Below are 23,131 nucleotides of genomic sequence, written 5' to 3' on the forward strand. Positions count from 1 at the left end.
GACTTTGGATCCAGAGAGGGAGAGGGACTGGGTCCTGAAGAATGGGGAGGGGGGTGGGTTTATAGGGTATACCCTTTGGTCAGTTGATGATGCATGGAGGGGATTGGAACCATGGCAATGAGACTATATACGATGGAATAAATGTAAAACTAAAGTTCTCTCATGTAAAATATTATATAATTCACAATAAACATGAAAAAAAAAAAAGATGGAACCTAGATCCAGAAGGCATGGAGGAAGATAGAATCTCCACAAAGTAGTATACAATCTGTCTGGGTGGGGTTGATAAAAGGAGCTGCAGATAGGTCTCTTGTGATACAATAGTGAATAATTTTTATCAAAACTGACTTTGAGGGTTGGAAATGTAAAGGTAGATGTTTTATAGCAAAAGCAGGGGAGTAATTGACTTTGCAATCTAGGAGTGGAGGTCCCTGGACCATCAAGCCAGAAGAGCAGAGAGCAGGACCCTACCCAGAGAAGCAGTGACGCTAGAAATGGAGACAGAGACGATGATGTGTAGAGATGGAGCAGCTTGGGACTTTAGACCCAGAGAGGGAGAGGGGCTGTGTGCTGATGACCAGGGGGCAGGCTTGCAGGGTTGGTTGATGATGCATAGAGGGGATTGTAACCATGGCAATAACACTATATACGATAGGATGAATATAAAGCTAATGTTATCCGATGTAAACTATCACATAATTCAAAATAAAATTTAAAAAAAAATCATACAGAAAGAAAGCAAAAGGGAATTAAAAAGTTGATCATTTAAAAAGAAAACCCTAAACTGATGACAAATGCTATCTAAAACTTGCTCTCCTGCAGAGATGCTAAAGCAAATGAAGGAAGTGAGAATGTACAAAAGCTGAACAGAAAATTTCAAATGGTAGATAAAGAAGACAAAGTCAAGTATTATAGTGAAATGTGCAAAGACCGGTAATTAGGAAATCACAAGTGAGCAATATGCTTAGCATTTCTCAAGCTGAAAGAAATGAAGAAAAAAATTCAAACCTGGTGTGGCATTATAGAATAAGCACTCGACCACAAGGTTAGTTTAAACCATGAGGTTGGTAGTTCAAACTCACCAGCCACTCCTCAGAAGGCTTACATAGGGTATCTATGGTTGGAAACAACTCAACAGCACTTAGCAACAACAACAACATGAGCAAAATGGACTCCTGGTGTGGTGCTGTATGATCAGCACTAGACTACAAATCACAAGGGTGGCAATTCAAACCCATCAGCTTTTCCTCGGAAACCTGTACAGGGTTACTACGAGTCAGAATTGACTCACCAACACTTAACAATAACCACATGGGCAAATATGGAATGACAGAGTAAGCATCAAAAAAAAAAAAAAAAAAGAGGAAGAAATATACAGAATCATAGTACCAAAAAGACTTGCTGATTTTCAGCTAGTCTGGAGTGTAAAATATGATCATGAACTGATAGTACTGAAAAAGAAGTTCAAGCTACACTGTAGTCATTGGTGAAAAACAAGACTCCAGAAATTGATGGAACACAAGTTGAAATTTTTAAACAAACTGATGCAGCTCTAGAGACACTCATTCATCTATGCCAAAACATGTGGATGTCAATTACCTAGCCAACTGATTGGAAAAGATCCATATCTGTGCCCATCCTAAAGAAAACTGAACTAATTTAATGTGAAAATATTGTACAATGTAATTAATATTGCATATAAGTAAAATTTTGCTAAAGATAATTCAAAAGGAGTTGCAGTAGTATATAGACCAGGTTGTTGTTGTTGTTGTTGTTGTTAAGTGCCGTCGAATCGGTTCCGACCCATAGCGACCCTGTCCAGAGTTTCCAAGGGTGTAAATCTTTACGGGAGTAGAAAGCTTCATCTTTCTCCCGCGGAGCGGCTGGTAGTTTCGAACTGCTGACCTTAAGGTTCACAGCCCGATTTGTAACCACTACGTTACCAGACCAGGTACTGACAGAAATTCAATCAGTATTCAGAAGAGCACATGTAACTAAGGATATTATTGCTGACATAAAACTTAGATTCTTTGACTAAAATCAAAGAATATAAGAAAGATATTTATTTGTGTTATATTGACTATGCAAAGGCATTCTACTGTGTGGAATGTAACCAAATATTTTTAAATTCCTGTTTTAGATAAATATGAATGGTGCCACAGAATAATTTCCTAGATCTCATTATCTTTCATACTTATGCAGTATTGCAAAGACTCACATATCTAGTGAGTCTAAAAAAGTCTTCCATTGTAAAGAAAACTGAACTTTTCACACCACTGAACAGTTTGTTCAGTCATAAGCATATTTTCACCTAAAAATCCTACTAAAAGATAAATAGTGATTGAATATGAAGAAAAAGTATCACCAACACTTACTGTTGCACCATATGTTAATTTAATTGGTAACTTAATTATGTATACTAGACTCTAGCAGTTGTAAAAGGTAAAGAAACTGTTCATGTTAGTCTTAGTTCCATTTTCTTTAATGTTAGTGTTTAAACTATTACAAAAAAAGGAAAAACAGAAAAAGTTTCCATTTGCCTGACGGCTGAAAGAAAACAAAACAAAAAACCGAGGTAAGTACTCTGTGGCGCTTACACAAGCAAGCACAGTAGGAAGGTAGTGGGAATATAGTTCAGTTAATGACACGAGGAAAAGAAATGATGAGACTCAGGAAAAAAAAATATAAAATCTAGTGATTGTCACTTTAGCTCCCAGTGGTCTAAGGACAAATTCTAGACTCAGATCATGAAAGAAACACCTTTACAAATAAAACTGAGAGAAAATGTTACTACAGAGAAAACAGTTTGGATTGTACTTTAATTAGATTTTAAGGGGGGGAGAACAGAACACTGCCTTAGATGTTATTAGAGGCAATAATACCTAATGATACATTTCAATTCTAATTTTACTTAAATTATAAATTTGCAAGCCCTACTGTTTCTTCATACTACCCAAACTCCTCCTCCCTCCCTCAATCAGCGTTTTGTGAAGCGTTCTGTTCTCCTTAATTAACTAAATTGTTGTCTAGCCAGACATCTTTTGATTTTGAGAAAATGTATGTCGGGGGATTTGCTTGAAGAGGACCTAACAGAGTTTTTACACCAAATAGAAACATGACATTGGTCTGAATGAAATTTATGGTCGTGCTGCACAGTGGTTCTGCTACCAACAGAAGCAACTGCTCTAGAGACGCGATAAGTAATATGTCACCACATCAGCAGTTCCTTTATTGAAGCAGAGAAAGAACACCCAAATAAATCAGATTTGTCACCGGCCTAAACACCATTAGGAATGTCAGTTGGGATCTGAATTTGGCATCTCAGAGTAATGGGAGGGAAAGTTTCCACTGCACTTTGCTGAGAGCCTCTTCCCCAACAACAGGGCAGATATTTCAGTGGTTCATGCTTTGTATGTTGTCCCCTAGAGATTTTCTCTAGATGTTTTTTTCCAGATAATCACAGCCATTTTGTCTACTTTAATAGGCAAACTAGGGGCTATCTATGAAAAGAATAACATATGCTGCAGCTTTACTGAGTCCTTTTTTTGGCTGTTCTATCTTTATAATTCTGTGCAACACATACTGTAGTAATAAGCTGTCATTATTTCTTGAAGTAGGTCAGGAAAAAAACTGTTTAAATGACTCAACCGTTCTTTCTAATAGGAGGTATTACTATAAAAATGATTGTTACATACATTGCAGGAGTCTTACAAATGATATAGTTATTTGTATATATATAATTTATGCATATATAATATATAGATTACACATAATTTTGGTGTTTAGCAAATAAGTTGATGTAAAAAACTTTCATTTTTTTCTGGTAGGGAAAAGGAAAAAAAATACAAATTTTACTTCTAATATTAATGTTTCTCATCGCTACAAGAATTTTAGACTATACTCCAGAATGCTGAAGATTGTCTGTCACATAGCATACACAATATAAATATTTGTCGAACCTTCATGATTCAAGTTTTAGTAGAGTGGGTGGTTGTACCTTATGAAAATTTTTGAGATATGACTGGTTTACCAAAAATTTTAAGTGGATGGTTATATTAAAATTTGTAGGATTACACTTCTCCCTATTGCTCATTTGTCTGTTTATCATACTATGATGGCTTGCATGTTGCTCTGATGGTGGAAAGTATGCCAATAGTATTTCAAATGCAAGCAGGGTCATCCATGGTAGGCAGGTTTCATAGAAGCTTCCAGACTAAGAGAGGTTAGGGAAAAGGAAAGGCAGTAGATTTCTAAGGGTTTAGCCTCTGAAAACCCTATGAATACCAGTGGAACATTGGTAGAGTGCTGAAATATGAGTCACACAGGTTGGAAGCTGTCTCCTAAAAGAGTTTCAACCTTAATGATTTGGATGGAGAAAAACTTTCAGGACTTTCATTTACTGATACAGTATCCCTCAAAATGAGAAGAAATAGCTGTAAATAACCAATAATAATGAAATTCATGAAGTATGAATCTAGGAAAATGAGAGGTCATCAAGAATTAATTGAAACATGTAAAGATCAGTATCCTAAGCACTAGTGAGATGGAATGGACAAATGTTGATCATTTTGAATTGGGTAATCATATGGTTTACAATGGACTGTCAGAAGAACAAACAAATTTACCTTGGAAGAGGTGTAACTGAAATGTTCCTTATGAGCTAGAATGACAAGACTTTGTCTCAAGTTCTTTGGACATATTTGGACTTATTATTAGGAAGGACCACTCCCTGGCAGCAGCAATGGGCTCAAGCTTGAAAATAATTGTAAGGATGGTGCAGGACTGGGAATTGTTTAATTCTATTGTGCATAAGGTCACTATGAGTTAGAATTGACATGTGGTGCTGCTGGTTAATGCACTGGACAGCAAGATCAGTTTGAATTGCAAAGTCAGATGTCCAAGCTCACCAACTGCTCCTTAGAAACTCTATACGGGGTCACTATGAGTCGAACTGACTTTATGGTACTTAACAAAAACAGCAATAACAGCACCTCCCTGGAAAAAAAATCATGTGTGTTAGAAGGTCAATGAGAATGAGGAAGACTTTCAAGGAGATGGATTGACACAGTGACTACAACAATGATCTCAAAAATAACAATAGTGAAGATGGCACAGGGCCAGGAAGTTATGTTGCACATAATGTTGCTATGAACCAAAGGCAGGTAACAACAGCAACAACACTGTCATTCACAAAGTAATTATTCATGGAAGAATGATGCAAAATATAAAGCTTAAGTAATTGGAAAATGGATATGCTAACTTGTAACACAAATGTCTTTTCTTTTTCCAAATGCTTCTAATTTAATTCACTCAGTCCATTATAGCATTATATTAAAATATACCAAAGATAATTGAAATAATAAGAGATGTCGAGGAAGAAGAAACACACTTGCCTTGAACGCCATTGATTTTTCATACAGGTATTCAGCTTGTAAAACCCTGAGATGTGTTTTCTGGCTCTTTGACAGATATACTTGTTATTGTGAACAAGCAATTTATATTCCATTAGAGAATATGCATATGTGTATGCCTTCTCCACTGCCTACAATTTTTTTCACACATTAAAGTGATACTTATTTAATACCTACTAGGGCACTGAGGACCCAAAATGAAAGGCATGATTCTTGTGATCAGAAACTTATGTTCTCATGAAAGATGATTAAGCTCATACCGCATAATACTCTGGAGATTTTTATGATGATAGTGTATACAAAGAGCACTGGGAATATAGCAGACAGACACAGTTGGAAAAATGTTTAAAAATATTTAACAAGGTAAGAAAACAAACAAAAGAGGTATAATGTGAAGAATTATTGATAACAACCATATTGCACCCTATTTTTATTCATATTTTAAAGATTTTTTTAAATTGTACTATTCTTTTCAAAAGTAGATATTTTGTTTTATTGGTTATTTATCCCCAAAATGTTTAAGTCCTAGCCTCATTTATTCATAAATATTATCTTATTTGGAAATAGAATCTTTGCAGTGGTAGTTACTTAACATGAATTCAATATGACTGGTGTTCTGATTGTTGTTGTTGTGAAGTGCCATTGAGTCAGCTCTGACCCATAGTGACCCTGTATACGGTTTCCAAGGAGCAGCTGTTAAGCTTCAACTGCAAACCTTGCAGTTCAAATGGCTTTGCAGTCTGGTGCATTAACCCACAGCATAGACAGACAGATGCAGAGACGTACAGACATATAGGAAAGAGAGCAGTGTGACAACGAGGCAGAAATTTGAATTATGCCACCACAAGCTAAGACATTTAAAAGGGTTATCAGAAACAAGAAAAGATAAGACCAGATCTTTCTTTTCAGTCTTCAAATAAAGCATGGACCTATCACTAAAATTAGGACTTTGAATCTCCAGAACTGTGAGATATTAAAGTTCTGTTGCTTTCAGCAACATAGCTTGTGGAAATTCACTATGGTAACTAGAGAATACATTTATACACTTTACAAGTCTATAAACATTTGATTCTACTTGGAAAAATCATGGAAGACTGTGCTGCAATGAATTCACTAAATATGTCTCTCACCAAATGGTTGAGTTGTTGTTAAGTGCTGTTGAGTCAATTATGACCCATAGTGATCTTGTATAGCGTTTCCAAGGAGCAGTTGGTGAGCTTGAACCACCAATCTTGTAGTTCAAATGTAGTCTGATGCAGTAGCCCAAAGTGCCACACCAGGACCCTGCAAATAGAGTGTAGGATGGAGAATGATCAGTTTTGCCATTCTACTAAGTTTAAAAGGAGACATCTCAAAAGTAGGAACAGATGATTCTAGTGCCATCAAGGAAGAACTATGAACAGAGCACAAGATTCTTTCATGAAAAAGCAGAAAGAAGTAGAGGACGCAGCACAGAGAAGCATAGCAGCAGGATTCTGGCCAATGGACTGAGTAAATCTGGATTACAGAAAAGGCTTTTTGAGCGTTTATTCTAAGTACTAAAGGAGTGGCACAGTAGGATCAGCACTGGACTGCGAACCTCCAGGTCAGCCGTTCAAATCCATCAGTTGATCCTCAGAAACTCTATATAGGGTCAGTATGAGTCCAAACCAACTCAACATCATTTAACAACAACAGCAAACAAAAGGATTTGTAACATTTGCTATAGCCGGATAGAGGACATGGGATTGTGTGGTTGAGAGGTTGAGAATATGAGAAAAACATGCCTGAGAAAATGACTTCTGTCTGGAGAACTGCTAAATCCTGAGTTGTTTCTGATCGTGAATTGTATCCTCTTAACTTCTCTAGTAAATCCCATAATAGTGAGTACTACTTGTGTTCTGTATGGCCCTTACAATGGGTTATTGAACCCTACAGAGAAGTAGAGTGTCATTTGAGGCATGGTTGATAACAGAATAGAATCAAAAAGGTTCATTCTAACCGCCACCTCATAGTCTCTTGTGAATCCAGAGGAGGTCAGATATGGCCTCTATGTCATTTTTTTAAAGTCCATACAAAGTAGGTAGAATTTGAGCTAAGACCTCAAGTCTGCTTAGGAAGGTGTTTGTTAAGGAGACGAAGGTTAGAAAAAAATGACACAATTAAATGAGATTAAGGGTAAAAAGAAACATTCTGAGAAGGAGAATAACTTAGACACAGATATGTAGAAATGAGAGAATATAATATGTTTAGGAAAATGGTCATTTAATAGTGCTGAATCATAGCATAAATATGAGGGGAGAAGTATATTGAGACTAGAAAGGTAAGGCAATCAATAAAAATGTAGGTTTTTAATCTTTAATTCAAGTATCTCAAAGTTTTTCTATAACATGAAAAAAAGTAATTAAGAGATTATGGAATTTTTCCACAACATTTTTCAAGTCCCCTCATATTATGTTGTTGTTGTTGTTAAGTGACATGAGTCAGTTCCAACCCATAGTGACCATGTGTTAGAGTTTTCAGTGAGCAACTGATGAGGTTGAACCACTGACCTTGTGGTTCAAACCGACTCTGCAGTCCAGTGCCTTAACCCATTGTGCCACTCATATTATAGTCCTTCACAAAGTTGAATGAGTCAATAAAATAATTGTCAGTAATCTTAAAGTGTAGAATCACTTTGAAAAAATATCACTCAGACTTTCTTGTTATGAGAATGACTATGTTACGTAAACATAAGAACACCCTCCTACTCAGCCTTCAGGTCTCCATCCAAATTCCACCTGCTTTGAAGATTTCCATGATTTTTCCAAGTAGATTCAAATGCTTGTATGTGTGCCAAGTATACTAGTTTCCTAGTGCTGTCATAACAAACTACTACAAAAATGTGGCTTAAAGCAATGGAGACTTATTGCCTTACAATGCTTATCTTATGAGGTTTTCTCTTTACTTTTATTTTTTTCTGTTTTTATTTTGAATTGAGTGATAGTTTACATGGGACATAATTGATTTTACACTCCACTCATCCTATCATATTTTATTGCAATAATTATAATCCCCTCCATGTATCATCATTCAACAGTATTTGCTTCTATTCCCTGTGTTTTCTTTTGTTGTTGTTGTTGTTTTGGATGTACACAAAAACACTCAGGAATATGTAATTATTTAAACAACCAAAGAGCACATTCTGCAAGCCTGCATCCTGGCCACCAGCACACAGCTTTTCTCTCTCCATGAGTCTAGAGTCCACAGCTGTTCTATCTCTCCATGTCATCATCTCTGCCTCCATCTCTGGTGTCTCTGCTTCTCAGGATAGAGTCCCATATTCTTCTCCTGCTCTTCTGCCTTGATTGACCTAGGGTCCTCTGTTCCTAGAATGTAACATTAACGACTCCCCTCTTTATGTTACAAAGCTTCTACCTTACAATTGTGACAGTTGCAATTAGTCATGATAATAATTATTATTGAATCATAAGAATCTTATCCCTATTTCCTTTCACCAGACCCAGATAGACAAGATGAAAACTATTTAGTGGGGATTCTACCTTTCCCTGCACACTCTGAAACTAAATTCCATCTTGAAATCTTGTAAGTCAGCCACTTCGTGACTTTAAAGCTCCACCCACCCACCCTCATTTTAGGTAGCCATTAGTCTATAGTTCACAATAAAGAGTTGAGAAGCAAGTAAAAAAATTAATTCATTAAAATATACATGGTACTTAAAGATGGTGTATTACATGTGTCCACTAAGGATATGGGTATAACTTGGAGAAAGGAAGACAACCAAACTGAAGTCTCGGACATTCCAACACTGAAAGATCTGGGAAAACAGGAGAAAACTGGGAATAAATGTCCACTTTGTGAGCAGAAAATCATGAGATTGTGGTGTCCTAGATAAAATCCTATATTAAGGAAGTTCAGTAATAATCAAAATCTTATACTTCTTCTCCCCTCAAATGATGAACAAAGGAGTCATGCTTTCATCCATAATGCAGGTATCTTTCTGACTCAAATGATAGCATTAGAAGACCATGATGGAGTTGTGATTATCTAACTGGTTTATTACTTTTCAAATGCTTCTGTCATTATCCAATAACCTTATGCTATATGATTAAATCAAACATCTTTATTATAGCATAAATTACTGATTATGCTTTGATTTTGCTGCTCAATTATTTTATGCTGAGTAAAATGCAACATGGAGGTTCTGTAAGATGAGTACTGGACTGCTAATCACAAAGTTGGTGGTTCAAATCTCCAGTAGCACCATTGGAGAAAGATGAGGCTGTCTGCTCCTGTAAAGACTTTTAGTATTTGAGACTCTATGATGTCCTTCTTCAAAGACTGGTTCCTCCTGAAAGCATGTCTAAAGTATGGCAGATGAAGTATTGCCTTCCTGGCTTCTAAGGAACATTTTGGCTATACTACTTCCAACACAAATGTGTTTGTTATTCTGGCAATACATGGTACTTTTATTATTTTTCTCCAACACTATAAATCAACTGCATCAATTCTTCCACAGTCTTCATTATTTATTGTCCAACTTTAACATACATATGACACGACTGAAAATACCATGGCTTGGGTCAGGTGCACCTTAATCCTCAATCTGATATATTTTTTTTCTTTAACATTTAAGCACATCTTGTGCAACAGATTTGCCTACTGAAATATGCTATTTTATTTCCTGATTGATGCTTCCATGAGTATGGATCCAGGCAAATCAAAATCTTTGACATCATCAATCATCTCTCCGTTTATCAATATGCTGTTTATTGGTCCATTTGTGAGGATTTTTGTTTTCTTTGCATTGAGGTTTAATCCATACTGAAAGCTTGAATCTTCATCAGTAATCATTTTAAATCTTCACTTTTAGCAAGCAAGGTTGTATTATCTGCCTTCCCCAAGTCGTTAATGAGTCTTCCTACAATGCTGATGTTATGTTGTGCTTCATATAACCCAGCTTCTCTGAACGTTTACTCAGAATAAAGACGAAATATTTATAATTAAATCATAGATAGGTTTTGTTTTTTAAAAAAACTAAGCTTTTATTGTGAATTAAGTGATAGTTTACATGGGAGAACATTGGTTTTGCACTCAACCTAGCATATTTTGTTTCATTGCAATAATCACAATACCCTCAACGTATCATCAGTTAACAGTATTTGCTTCTATTCCCTCTGTTTTTTTATTTTTTGGGGTTTTTTTATGTACACAAAAACATGCAGGAATACATAATTATTTAAACAAACATAAGGTACATTTCTGCAAGCCAGCCTTCTGGCCACCAGCCCACAGCCTTTCTCTTTCCAGGAGTTTAGAGTCCTCGGATGCTCTCTCTCCATGACATCACCTCTTCCTCCAGCTCTGATGTCATTGATTCTCTGTTTAGGGTCCCAATTTCCTCTCATGCTATTCTTTCTTGATGGTCCTAGAGTCCTCTGTTCCTGGACTGTTAGGTTAACTCCTCCCCCCCTTTTTTTTACACAACTTCTACCATTAATTACAGTTGTGATGATCACATTAGTCATGATAACAGTTACTCACTATTGAATCTAATGGATCCTATTGCCATCTCATTTCATAGATCCATCTAGACAAGATGAAAAAAAAATTCAGTGGGGATTCATATTTCCCCTACACACTCTGAAACTAAACTCTTTCTTGAAAACTTCTAAGCCAGCAAGTCCATGCCTTTATAGCCTTTTCCCCACAAAGCCATTTTAGGTAGGCAATGTCTAAGTTGCCTGTCCCTATCAATACTCTGTACAGAGGTGATAGCTTTGATCCATGATGTGAAGACTTCTTCCCTCTCAGTTGGTATTTTGACCTAATAAATCCATAAGTATAGGTCAGCTTCATCAGATTGCAGCAACTTACACTGGCTTCCTTTGTCTAATTTCTTTATCTTCCTCTAGTTGAGTTCTGATCATCAAGCCATTGAAGCTAAGTCACATAGGTAATATCTGCAAGTTTGGGCATTCTTGTGCACCTCCCTCCACTTCATGTCAGCTGTATGCTTTACTCTCAGCTCTAGTCCTCTTTGGCTAGGTCATTGTCCATAGGCTCAGGAGTTCCAAAGTCTCCCAAAACTTTGGACCAAGTAGCTCTTCCTTTTCTCTCGCTCATCTCAAGGTCAACAGCAATCTATGGAACATGATCGAACTCAACCCATATTTTCATTACTGTCTTTCCCCCACTTACACTTACCTGTAGACTAACTTGGTCACCAGCTAGCTTACATGCCTGCTCATATGTTCCCTTTGAGTTTTAGTTTTGGAGGGGGGTTTGTCCTGAAGGGGGACTTGATTGCTTGCATTTATTTCTTCCTGAAGAATAGCTTGCTTGTTCTTATAATAGCCAAACAGACTGCGGTTTTTGTCTTTTTTTTTTTCCTAATGGTCTTTCTTTTAAGACATATCATCTAACAAGTCCAGGCTGGTTAGCATTTCCTTTCAAGTGGGAATGTCCCACTTCAGAAGGTTCTGGATGGCGCTCAGGATTCCACCTAAAGTCCTATACACTACAAAGGTTCTGCAAGAAACCAATTTCACTGGGCAAGTTCTAGAACCCCTTTTAGGTATCTCAATTAGTTATAAGCTGACAATGAGCTTTCTGTAATTATATCTCCTTGATATTCCATTCTATCTTACTCAAGTATCATTTTTACAACAGCAGGCAAGGAAACCAGTATCAATAATAAAGTTAAGTATCTTAACATTATTTCCTCTCTTTTACCCATTCAGACTATGCCTTGATCCCTGTATCCCAGAGTTCTGTTGTTGCAAGGTTGAGCATACATCACTATACCTCTGCCCAATTTAGTCCATGCAAACCTACCTAAAGTTTTGCCCTATCTACCTTGTTCTTCTACCCTTTCCCCCTTCTTTTTTCCCCCCTTATAAGGAAGTATTGCCATCCACTTCCTTATATATTGTCCTCCCCAACACCTGAACTATGATATGTGACTGTCCCCAAACCTATGTTCTACCATCCCTTCCCTCCCACCCTGGTAACCAACAAAGATTTTCTATTTTATCTTTTAATATGGGTATCTTTTCTTAAGCTTTTGCAATAATGGTCTTATGCAATATTTGTCTTTTTGAGACTGACTAATTTCACTCAGCATATTAAAATCTTTTTAATTTTGTAATAAATTACCTGAAACCAGTAGTTCATGTCCTTTCCTCTCTCTGAAGATTTAATTTAAAATATGTTGAAATATAACAGAATTACTAGTATAGAATTATAACATTATGTTACTATCATCTTTTATCCACAAAAACAGTATTGGATAACAAAATCTTTCAGTAATAATACTGAAATATTGATTAGTCTGTGACATCATTTTGCTCAGAAGCTCCTCAGTGTAATACTGTATAATTGCAATATATAAGTAGCTTATATAATGGTGGTGGTGGTGTGCCGTGGAGGCAGTTCTGACTCATAGTGACCCTGTATGGGGTTTCTGAGGCTGTAAATATTCACAGGAGCAGAGAGCCCATCTTTTTACTGGGTAATGGCTGGTAGTTTCAAACTGTTGTTCTTGAGGTTAGCAACCCAATTTGTAACCACTATATTAAGGAGTCCTTGTGTAGTGCTGTGGGATAAAGCACTCGATTTCAAGGTCAGTTTGAACCACAAGATAAGTGGTTCAAGGTCACCAGACACTCCTTGGAAACCTGATACAGTGTCAAAGTGAGTTGGATCATTCTCAGGCACTTAATACCACCATGAGTAGGAACGTATTCCACCGCACTTAAAAATAATTATTATATACTTTTTAATTCTTGTGCTCTTAAATTCAAAGAGAATGAACACCTTTATGTTTTTGCTTGTGTGTATGTACATATATGGACTCCTGGTGTGGTGGTCTAATTTCAGGAATGGACTAGGAACCGCAAGGTCAGCAGTTCAAACCCACCAGCTTCTCCTTAAAAACCCTATTCGGGTCACTATAAGTCAGAACCAACTTAACAGCATTTAACAATACTAACATGCACATCTATGCGAGCATATGAGATAGTTCTGTACATTTCTGTATATAAAAAAAGACATTCTTAAGTATTTACTATTCATTAGGTCTGGATGGTTCAGAGGACATCTTCACCTTGTCTTTCTCCAGCATAATTACTGTTATTATCATTAAATGAGAAATAAACTATTTTTGATTAAAGTGTATTAATATCATTTTTTAACATGCAGATAAAAAATATATAGATATATAGGAACCACTTTTATGATTGGTATTCATGTGCTAACTACCAGAGAAAAATGAATTAAACCATTATAATTATATTTGTAAATGTACCTTATGAATTTGCTTAAGGAGTAAGTGAATTTGATATTTAAGAATGTTTTAATCAAATGATTATATTCTATATTGGAAATAATTATTTTATAATATTGTTTTCTTAGAAATGGTAAGTTGAAGGCTATTTTCTGCATCCAAATGGGCTTATCATTAAATTACACTGTCCAGAGTAACCAGCTTCTATTAAAAAAGAATAAGACGTTGGACTTGTTAATATTTTGAGCATAATAGAAAATTTTATGAAATCTGCTACAAGTCTAATAGAAATATTCAGTCATATATAAAAAAAAGATCTAAATTCAAATATTACATTACCACAGGGAACTACTAGCAATTATATGGATAGTATTAGCATTAAAAGTAAAAGAAAGAAAATACACATTAACTTCTTGGTCAAAGTAATCCTATTTTTATTAGTCAAAATTTCATTGACAAGTTACAGTAAATTTGGAATATGTGATTGCATAAAAGTGTCAATGAATTCCATTTAATCTCTATCTGGAAAATTTATTTTTACAATGAGACATTTAATAGAGGAAATCACTTTATTAAAAATAAGCCAAGGATTAAAAAAAAAAAAAAAAAGCTGCATATTGGCAAATAATAATCAGCACAAATTCATGTTTCTTTTTATTCCTAGGCTACAGTTGTTGTTGTGTTTGTTTGGTTCCATTGAGGAGTTTTTTACTCATAGGGCACCTATTACAATAGAACAAAACACTGCTAGGCCAAGCACTATTCTCACAATTGTTATATTTGAGTCCAATGTTGCTGCCACTGAATCAATCCATCGTGCTGCAGGTATTCTTCTATTTTGTTGATCCTCCATTTTACCACCATCACTCATCTGTCAAGTTTTGCCCTGTGGTGATTGTTTTCCTGTGATGTTAGAAGCTATAGTATTGGTATTGTAAATATGATCATGGTTACTCATGGTGGAAAAGTTTCAGAGAAACATCCAGCCTAAGGCAGACTAGGAAGAAGGAGAGGCCAACCACTTATGCATAGGTAGCCACTGAAAACCTTATACATAAAGCAGATTATTATGAAATATCATGATAAAAAATAAGCCATTCAGTTTGGAAGACACACAAAACAAGACTGAGGGAGAGTTACCTGCTCAAAGTAGAGCTGACCTTAATGACTTCCATAGTGTTAAGCTTTCTGAGTCTTCATTTGATGATGTGCCACAACTCAAAATGAGAAGAAACAGGTGCAAGCATCCATCAATAATCAGAACATGGGATATACAATCCATGAATCTAAGAAAGTTGGAAGCTGTTAAAAATAAAATGGAATGCATAAAGATTGATATTCTAGGCACTAGAGAGCTGAAATGGACTGGTATTGGCAATCTTGAATCTGACAATGATAGGTTTTATTATGCCAAGAAGAACAAATTTAAGAGGAATGGTATTGCACTCATCATTAAACAAATAAAATAAATTTCAAGAACAATGTTGTCTATGATAGAATAATATCTATACATCTACAAGGATGATGAGTTACTATAACTATTATTCAAATTTATGAAACAGCCACTAAAGCCATTGATAATGAAATAGGAGAATTACATCAGCTTATTCAGTCTGAAATTGATCAAATATGCAATCAAGACGTATTAATGATTATTAGCGATTGGAGTGTGAAAGTTGGAAACAAATAAAAAGGAATAGTAGTTGAAAAATATGCCCTGGGTGATAAGAAATTATGCTGGAGATCAAGTGGTAGAATGTTGCAGTATTAATGATTTATTCACCACGAATACCTTTTTTTTTTTAACAACATAAAAAGTGATTACACAATGGACTTCATGGACTACACAAGAAACAAATGGATGTATCTGTGAGAAAACTCCATGGAGTAGTTCAGAATCACTAACCAAAACAAGAACAGGCACTGATCAGTGAACATACTTTCAAATGTTTATATGCAAGTTCAGGTTGAAGCTGAAGAAAATTTAAACAAATTTATGAGAACCTATAGGAGTCCTGGTGTGGCCCTGTGGGCTAATGTGCTGGACTGTAAAGTCGCTTTGAACCACTTAGTTGGTAGTTCAAGCTTACCAGCTGCTCATTTGAAACCCTATGGGTCACTTTGGGTCAGAACCGACTCAATAACACTTAACAACAACACAAATATGACCTTGAATGTATCTCTTCCGAATTTACAAACCATCTCAAGAACAGATTTAATGCATTAGACACTAATGACAGAAGACAAGAAAAGTAATGAATTGACATCAAGAACATTATACAAGAAAAAAGCAAAAATGGTTAAAAAGTCATAAAACAAAAGAGAGAAAAGACTAAAGTGGCTATTAGAAAAGACTCTGAAACTTGCTCTTGAGTGTAGAGTATCTAAAGAAAATGGAAGAAATAATGAAGTAAAAGATCTGTACAGATACTTTCAAAGGGCAACTTGAGTAAACAAAGTAAAATATTCTAATGAAATGCGTAAAACCCTGGAGTTAGAAAACAAAAAGGGAAGAACACACTCAGCATTTCTCAAGCTGAAAGAACTAAAGAAAAATTCATGTCTTGCCTTTCAATACTGAAAGATCCTATGGGTGAAATATTGAATGATGCTGGTAACACGAAAAGAAGATAGAAGGAATATACAAAGTCATTGCACTAAAAAGACTTAGTTGATGTTCAATAATTAATTATCAATTGTATTGAAGGAAATATCCAAGCTTCACTGAAGACATTTGGCAAAAAGCAAGGGTCCAGGAATTGACTGAATATCAAATAAAGTCTTTCAACAAATGTATGAAGCATTGGAGGCACTCACTCATCAAGTCAAGAAATTTGGAAGACAGCTAAAGGCCAACCAATCGGAAAAGATCCATATTTGTGGCCATTCCAAAGAAAGGTGACCCAACAGAATGCTGAAATTATCCAAAAATATCATCAATACTACATGCCAGTATAATGTTTGATGATAATAATTCAAAAGCGTTCAGTGCAGTATATCAACAAGGAGATGCCAGAAACTCACACCCAATTTGGAGGAAGATGTGGAATGAGGGGTATCATTCCTGACATCAGATAGATCTTGGCTGAAAGCAGAGAATATCAGAAGGATATTTGTTTGTGTTTTACTGACTATGCAAAGGTATTCAGCTCTGTGGATTATAAGAACTATTGATAACATTACAAACAATGAATACTCCAGAAAACTTAAATGTACTCATGTTGTTGTTGTTAGGCTCCATCGAGCCAGTACTGACTCATAGGGACATTATGCACAACAGAATGAAACACTGTTATGATTACAACACAACCTGAATATGGATATTGAAATCTCTGCTTAAGAGCAGCCTCCATGATGGGACAACCTTTTTCATAGGAAGCAGTTTCAGATATTTTCAAATGAAATCATACATGCTGTTGTTATTAGCTATCACTGAGTTAGTTATGACTCATACTGACCCTCAGTACAACAGAAACAGAAACGCACATGCAAAATATTGCTCAGTCCCTGAGTTATCCTCTAAATCATTGCTATGTGGGAGCCCCTTGTTGTAGGCACTGTGTCAATCCATCTCATTGGGGGTCTTCCTCTTTTTCTCTGACCCTACACCTTTGTTGTTGTTGTTGTTAAGTGCCTTCGAGTCGGTTCCGACCCATAGCGACCCTGTACAGGGTTTCCGAGGGTGTAAATCCTTATGGGAGTAGAAAGCCTCATCTTTCTCCCGCGGAGCGGCTGGTAGTTTCGAACCACTGACCTTAAGGTTCGCAGCCCGATTCGTAACCACTACGCTACCAGACCCTCCACCTTACCAAACATGATATCCTTCTCCAGTGACTGGTCCCTCCTGACAATATGTCCAAAGTATGAGAGATGAAGTTTGGCCTCTAAGGAGCACTCTGGATTCACTTCTTACAAAACAGATCTACTGGTTTTTTTGGTAGCCCATGGCACTTTCAATATTCTCCTCCAAAACCATAACTCAAAATCATCAATTCTTCTATGGTCTTTCTTATTCACTGTCCAGCTTTTGCATGCATATGAGGTTATTGAAAACACCATGGCTTCGGTCAGGTGCACCTTAGTTCTCAAACTGACATCTTTGCTATTCAACACTAAAAAATGTATTCATGAGGAACCCATAAATAGACTAAGAGGAAGTTGTTGTGATAAAACAGGGGCATACTGAATGGTTTAGAATGACTAACAGTGTTGGTCAGGGTTGTATCCTTCACCATACTTATTCAATCTGCATGCTTAGTAACTAATCTGAGAAATTGGATTATATGAAGAAGAACACAGTATCAGGAATAGGGGAAGAGTAGTGATCATTGAAGAAGAGATTGAAGGTGTCAAAGACTTAATTCAAATTGCTTGTATCCGCAATCCATCAACAACACTTAAATTCAAATGGCATACATTCTTCTACTCTCTTCCTTATCTATCTTCCAACTTTTGCCTACATATGAGGTGATTAAAACTACGATGGCTTAGTCCTCAAACTGGCATCTTTTCTCTTGTACACATAAAATAGGTCATTTGTATCAGATGTCTGTAAGAAAATATATGGTTTAATTTTTTGACTACTATTTCTATGGGCATTGATAGGGGATCAAAGTAAATTGGAGGTTTGGAAAACTTCTATTTTTTCTTTATTCATCATAATGTCATTTATTGTTCCTGTTTTGATGATATTAACTTTTTTAATTGGAATGCAATCCATCTTGAAGATTGCAGTCTTTGATCTTCATCAGTAAGTATTCAAATCCTCATTGGTTTCTGTAAGTTAGGTGTGTCACACTCATATCGTAGGTTGTTAGTAACTCTTCCTCCAATCTTGATGCCATGTTTTTATTAATATAATCCAGTGTCTCTCATAATTGGCTCATCATACAGATTGAATAAGTATAGTGAAAGTATACAACCCACATACACAAATTTTCCGATTTTATACTATTCAGTATCACCAGTTCTATTGGAACAATTCCTCTTGGTCTATATACAGATTCCTCATTAGCTTAATTCCAATTAAGCACCCTGGAATTTCCATTCTTCATAATGTTATCCATTGTTTGTTATGATTCACACATTTAAATATCCTAGTATATTAAATGAAGCACAAGTAAACACCCCATGTCCTTTTCTGAGTCTAGCTTGAATTTCAGGCGGCTTACAATCAATGTACTGCTACAAATATTTTTGAATTGTGTTCAGCAAATTTTCACTTGCAGGTTTTATTAATGATATTGTCCAGTGGTGTATGCATTCCATTGGGTCACTTTTCTTTGCAATGGCCATAAATATACAGCTCATACAATTTGTTGGCATAGACAAGTGAATGCCTCCAGTGCTGCAACAGTTTGTTGAAACATTTCTATATATATCATAAGATTCTGGAGCCTTGCTTTTCACCAATGTTTTCAGTGCAGCTTGGGTTTCTTCTTTTAATAGCATCAGTTTTAGATCATAGACTATCTCTTGAGATGGGTGAACAATGACCAATTCTTTAGAGTATTGTGACTCTGTGTATTCTTCCATCTTCTTTTGATGCTTCTTGCATCATGCAGTATTTTGTCCATGTTGTGGTTCTTAGGTGCTGTCTAGTTAATTCTGAATCACAATGACCCTGTATAGGGTGCCAAGGAGCCACTGGCTAGTTTGAAATGTTGACCTTGTAGTCCACAGTCCAATGCTTCTTCTACAGTGCCATACCAGAAGTTCTTTTTAGCACATAGAATCTTTCTGAATACTGAAAATACTGAATACTGAAAATAAAGACTTGATTTTTTTTTTTTTTCCATTTCCTTCAACAGGAGAAATGCTGAACATTTTCTTTCTTTTACTTTTTGAGTCCTGGTCTTTGCACATTTCATTATAATACTTTGTCAAAATGCTTTGAAATGTTCTGTTCAGTTCTTTTACTTCCTCATTTCAGTGAATATAAGTTAGTCAGAAATCACATTATGGACTAATTGTTTGCTTAATACAGTAAAGAATTATATGTCTCTATGTTGTTGTGAAAATCACTCATCTGTCAGTTTGTCATACTGTGGTGGCTTGTGAGTTGCTGTGATTCTGAAAACTATGCCACCAGTATTTTAAATATCAGCAGGGTCACCCATGGTGGACAGGTTTCAGATGAGCTTCCAGATAAAGACACACCAGGAAGGAATGACGAACTACTTCCTAATATTTAGTCACTGAAAACCTTATGAATAGCAGAGAAGCATTATTAGAAAAATTGCCAGAAATTGAGCCCCTCAGGTTGGAAGGCACTCAAAATGTGACTGGGGAACAACTGCCTCCTCAAAGTAGAATTGCCTGTGCTAATGTGAATAGAGTAAAACCTGGGAGAGAAAAGCCCACAGGACCTTCATTTACTGATGGGGCACAACTCAAAATGAAGAGAAACAGCTGTAAACATCCATTGAAAATCGGAATATGAATGTACGAAGTATGAAACTGGGAAAATTGGAAGTTGTCAAAAATGAAATGAAACACAAAAACATCAATATGTTAGGCATTAGTGACCTGAAATGGACTGGTATTGGCCATTTTGAATCTGATGACCACATGGTTTACTATGCCAGGAATGTTAAATTGAAGAGGAATAGTGTTAGCTTCATTGTCAAAAGACATATCCAGATCAGTCATGAGGTACAACACTGTCTGTGACAGGATAATATCCATGAGCCTAGAGGAAGGCCCAGTTAATACCACTATTATTCAAATTTACGCACCAACCACTGAAATAGAATAATTCTACCAACATCAATCTGAAATTGATCGAACATGAAATCAAGATACATTGATCATTACTGGTGATTGGAATACAAAGGTTGGGAGCAAAGAGGAAGGATTAGTAGTTGGAAAATATGGCCTTGGTGATAGAAATTATGCTGGAGAACGCATGAAAGAATTCTGCAAAACCAATGATTTGTTCATTTCAAATACCTTTTTAGACAGCATAAGATACAACTATACACATGGACCTCACGAGATGGAATACATAGAAATCAAACTGATTACATCTGCGGAAAGAGACAATGAAAAAGCTCCATATCATCAGTGAAAACAAGGCCAGGGGCAGACTGTGGAACAGATCTTAAATTACTCATATACAAATTAAAACTGAACCTGAAGAAAATGAAGACAAGTCCAATAGAGCCAAAATATGACCTTCAATATATCCCACCAGAATTTAATGATCATCTGAATAACAGATTTGATATGTTAAATACTAAAGACCAAAGACCAGATGAGTTGTGGGATAGCATCAAGAACATCATACATGAAGAAAGCAAAATGTCATTAAGAAGACAAGAAAGAAAGAAGAGGTAAAAATGAATGTCAAAAGAGACACTGAAAGTTGCTCTCTAGTGTACAGATGCTAAAGCAAATGGAAGAAATGAAGCGGTCCAAGAGCTAAACAGAAAATTTCAAAGACCAGCTTGAGAAGATAAAGCACAACAAAATGTGCAATGATCTGGAATCAGAAAACCAAAAAGGAAGAACACGCTCAGCATTTCTCAAGCTGGGAGAACTGAAGAAAAAATTCAAGCCTCAAGATTCTCTGGGCAAATTATTGAATAATGCAGAATGCATCTAAAGAAGATGGAAGGAAAACACAGAGTCACTGTACAAAAAGGAAATTATTAACTTTCAACCATTTCTAGAGGTAGCATATGATCAAGAGCCAATAATACTTACAGAGGAAGTGCAAGTTGCATTGAAGGAATTCACAAAGACCAAGGCATCAGGAAGTGATGGAATAAAAATTGAAATTTTCAAGAAAGTGAGGCAGCACAGGAGGCACTCAGTTATCTTTGCCAAGAAATTTGGAAGACAACTACTTGACCAACAAAAGGGAAGATACACTTATTTGTGCCCATTACAAAGAGAGTTGACCCAATGGAATGTGGAAGTCATCGGAAAATCTCTTTGATATCCCATGAGAGTAAAGTTTTACTAAAGGTAATACAGAAATGGTTGCAAGCATACACTGACAGAGATGGATTGCACCTCCATGTAAAGAAAATAAAAATCCTCACCACTGGACCAATAAACAACATTCCTGTCAATGGAGAAAAGACTGAAGTTGTCAAGGACTTCATTCTTCTTGGATCAGCTATCAACATTTAGGGAAACAGCAGTCAAGAAATCAAACAATGTACAGCATTAGGAAAATCTGCTGCACAAGACTTTTTTAATGTGTTGAAGAGCAAAGATGTCAGCTTGAGGACTGAGGTGTGCCTGACCCAAGCCATGGTATTTTCAATAACCTCGTATGCATACAAAAGCTGGACAGTGAATAAAGAAGACAATAGAAGAATTGATGCTTTTGAGTTATGGTGTTGGAGGAGAATATTGAAAGTGCCATGGGCTGTCTAAAGAACCAATAAATCTGTGTTAGAATTGTTGCCAGAGTGCTCCTTGGAAGCCAAGATGGCCAAACTTCGTCTCTAATATTTTGGACATATTGTTCGGAGGGACCAGTCGCTAGAGAAGGATATCATGTTTGGTAAGGTGTAGGGTCAGAGAAAAACAGTAAGACCCCCAATGAGATGGAGTGGCCAAGTGACATCATAAGTGGACTCAAGCTTGGAAACAGTAATGAGGTTGGTCCAGGATCAGGCAGTGTTTTGTTCTGCTGTGCATAGGTCGCTATAAGTCAGTACCAACTCGATGGCACCTAACAATGATAACAACAACAGTTTCTATTGGTCTGTCTTCTCAGGTTTGTTAGTTTTCATTTCCAGAAGGTTTATATGTGGCTTTCTATAACATGCAATTCTCTATCTAAATTTCTGAATATACTGGATAGCATTCTATCAAATATCTCTTTCTCAACAGTTAATTTGATCTTCTTTGTCACTTCTGGTTGAATTTTGATTGATCTTTTTATTATGAATTTTCACATATCTTTGTATGCCTGGTCATTTTTTATTAGATACAAAGCCTTATAAATTTTAATTTTGGATATTGAAAAAAAATTATTCCTATTTGCTGTTGTTGTTAGGTGCCTTCGAGTCTGTATCAACTCACACCAACCCTATAAACAACAGAATGAAATATTGCCCAGTGATGGGCCAACCTCACAACTGTTCCCACCCTTGAGCCCATTGATGCTGCCACTTTGCCAATCCATCGCACTGGGCATGCTCCTCTTTTTATCTGACGCTCCACCCTACCAAACATGATATCCTTCTTCAGTGATTGGTCTCTCCTGACAATATGTCCAAAGTATGAGAGACGAAGTTTGGACATCCTGGCCTCCAAGGAGCATTCTGGCTTAACTTCTTCCAAGACTGATCTGTTGGTTCTTTTCATGGCACTTTCAACAATCTTTTCATGGCACTTTCAACAATCTCCTCCAACATTATAACTCAAAAGCTTCAATTATTCTAAGGGTTTCATTATTCTCTGTCCAGCTTTTATATGCAGATGAGGTTATTGA

The sequence above is a fragment of the Chrysochloris asiatica genome, unplaced genomic scaffold, assembly GCF_000296735.1.
Source record: "Chrysochloris asiatica unplaced genomic scaffold, ChrAsi1.0 scaffold00216, whole genome shotgun sequence".
NCBI lineage: Eukaryota > Metazoa > Chordata > Mammalia > Afrosoricida > Chrysochloridae > Chrysochloris > Chrysochloris asiatica.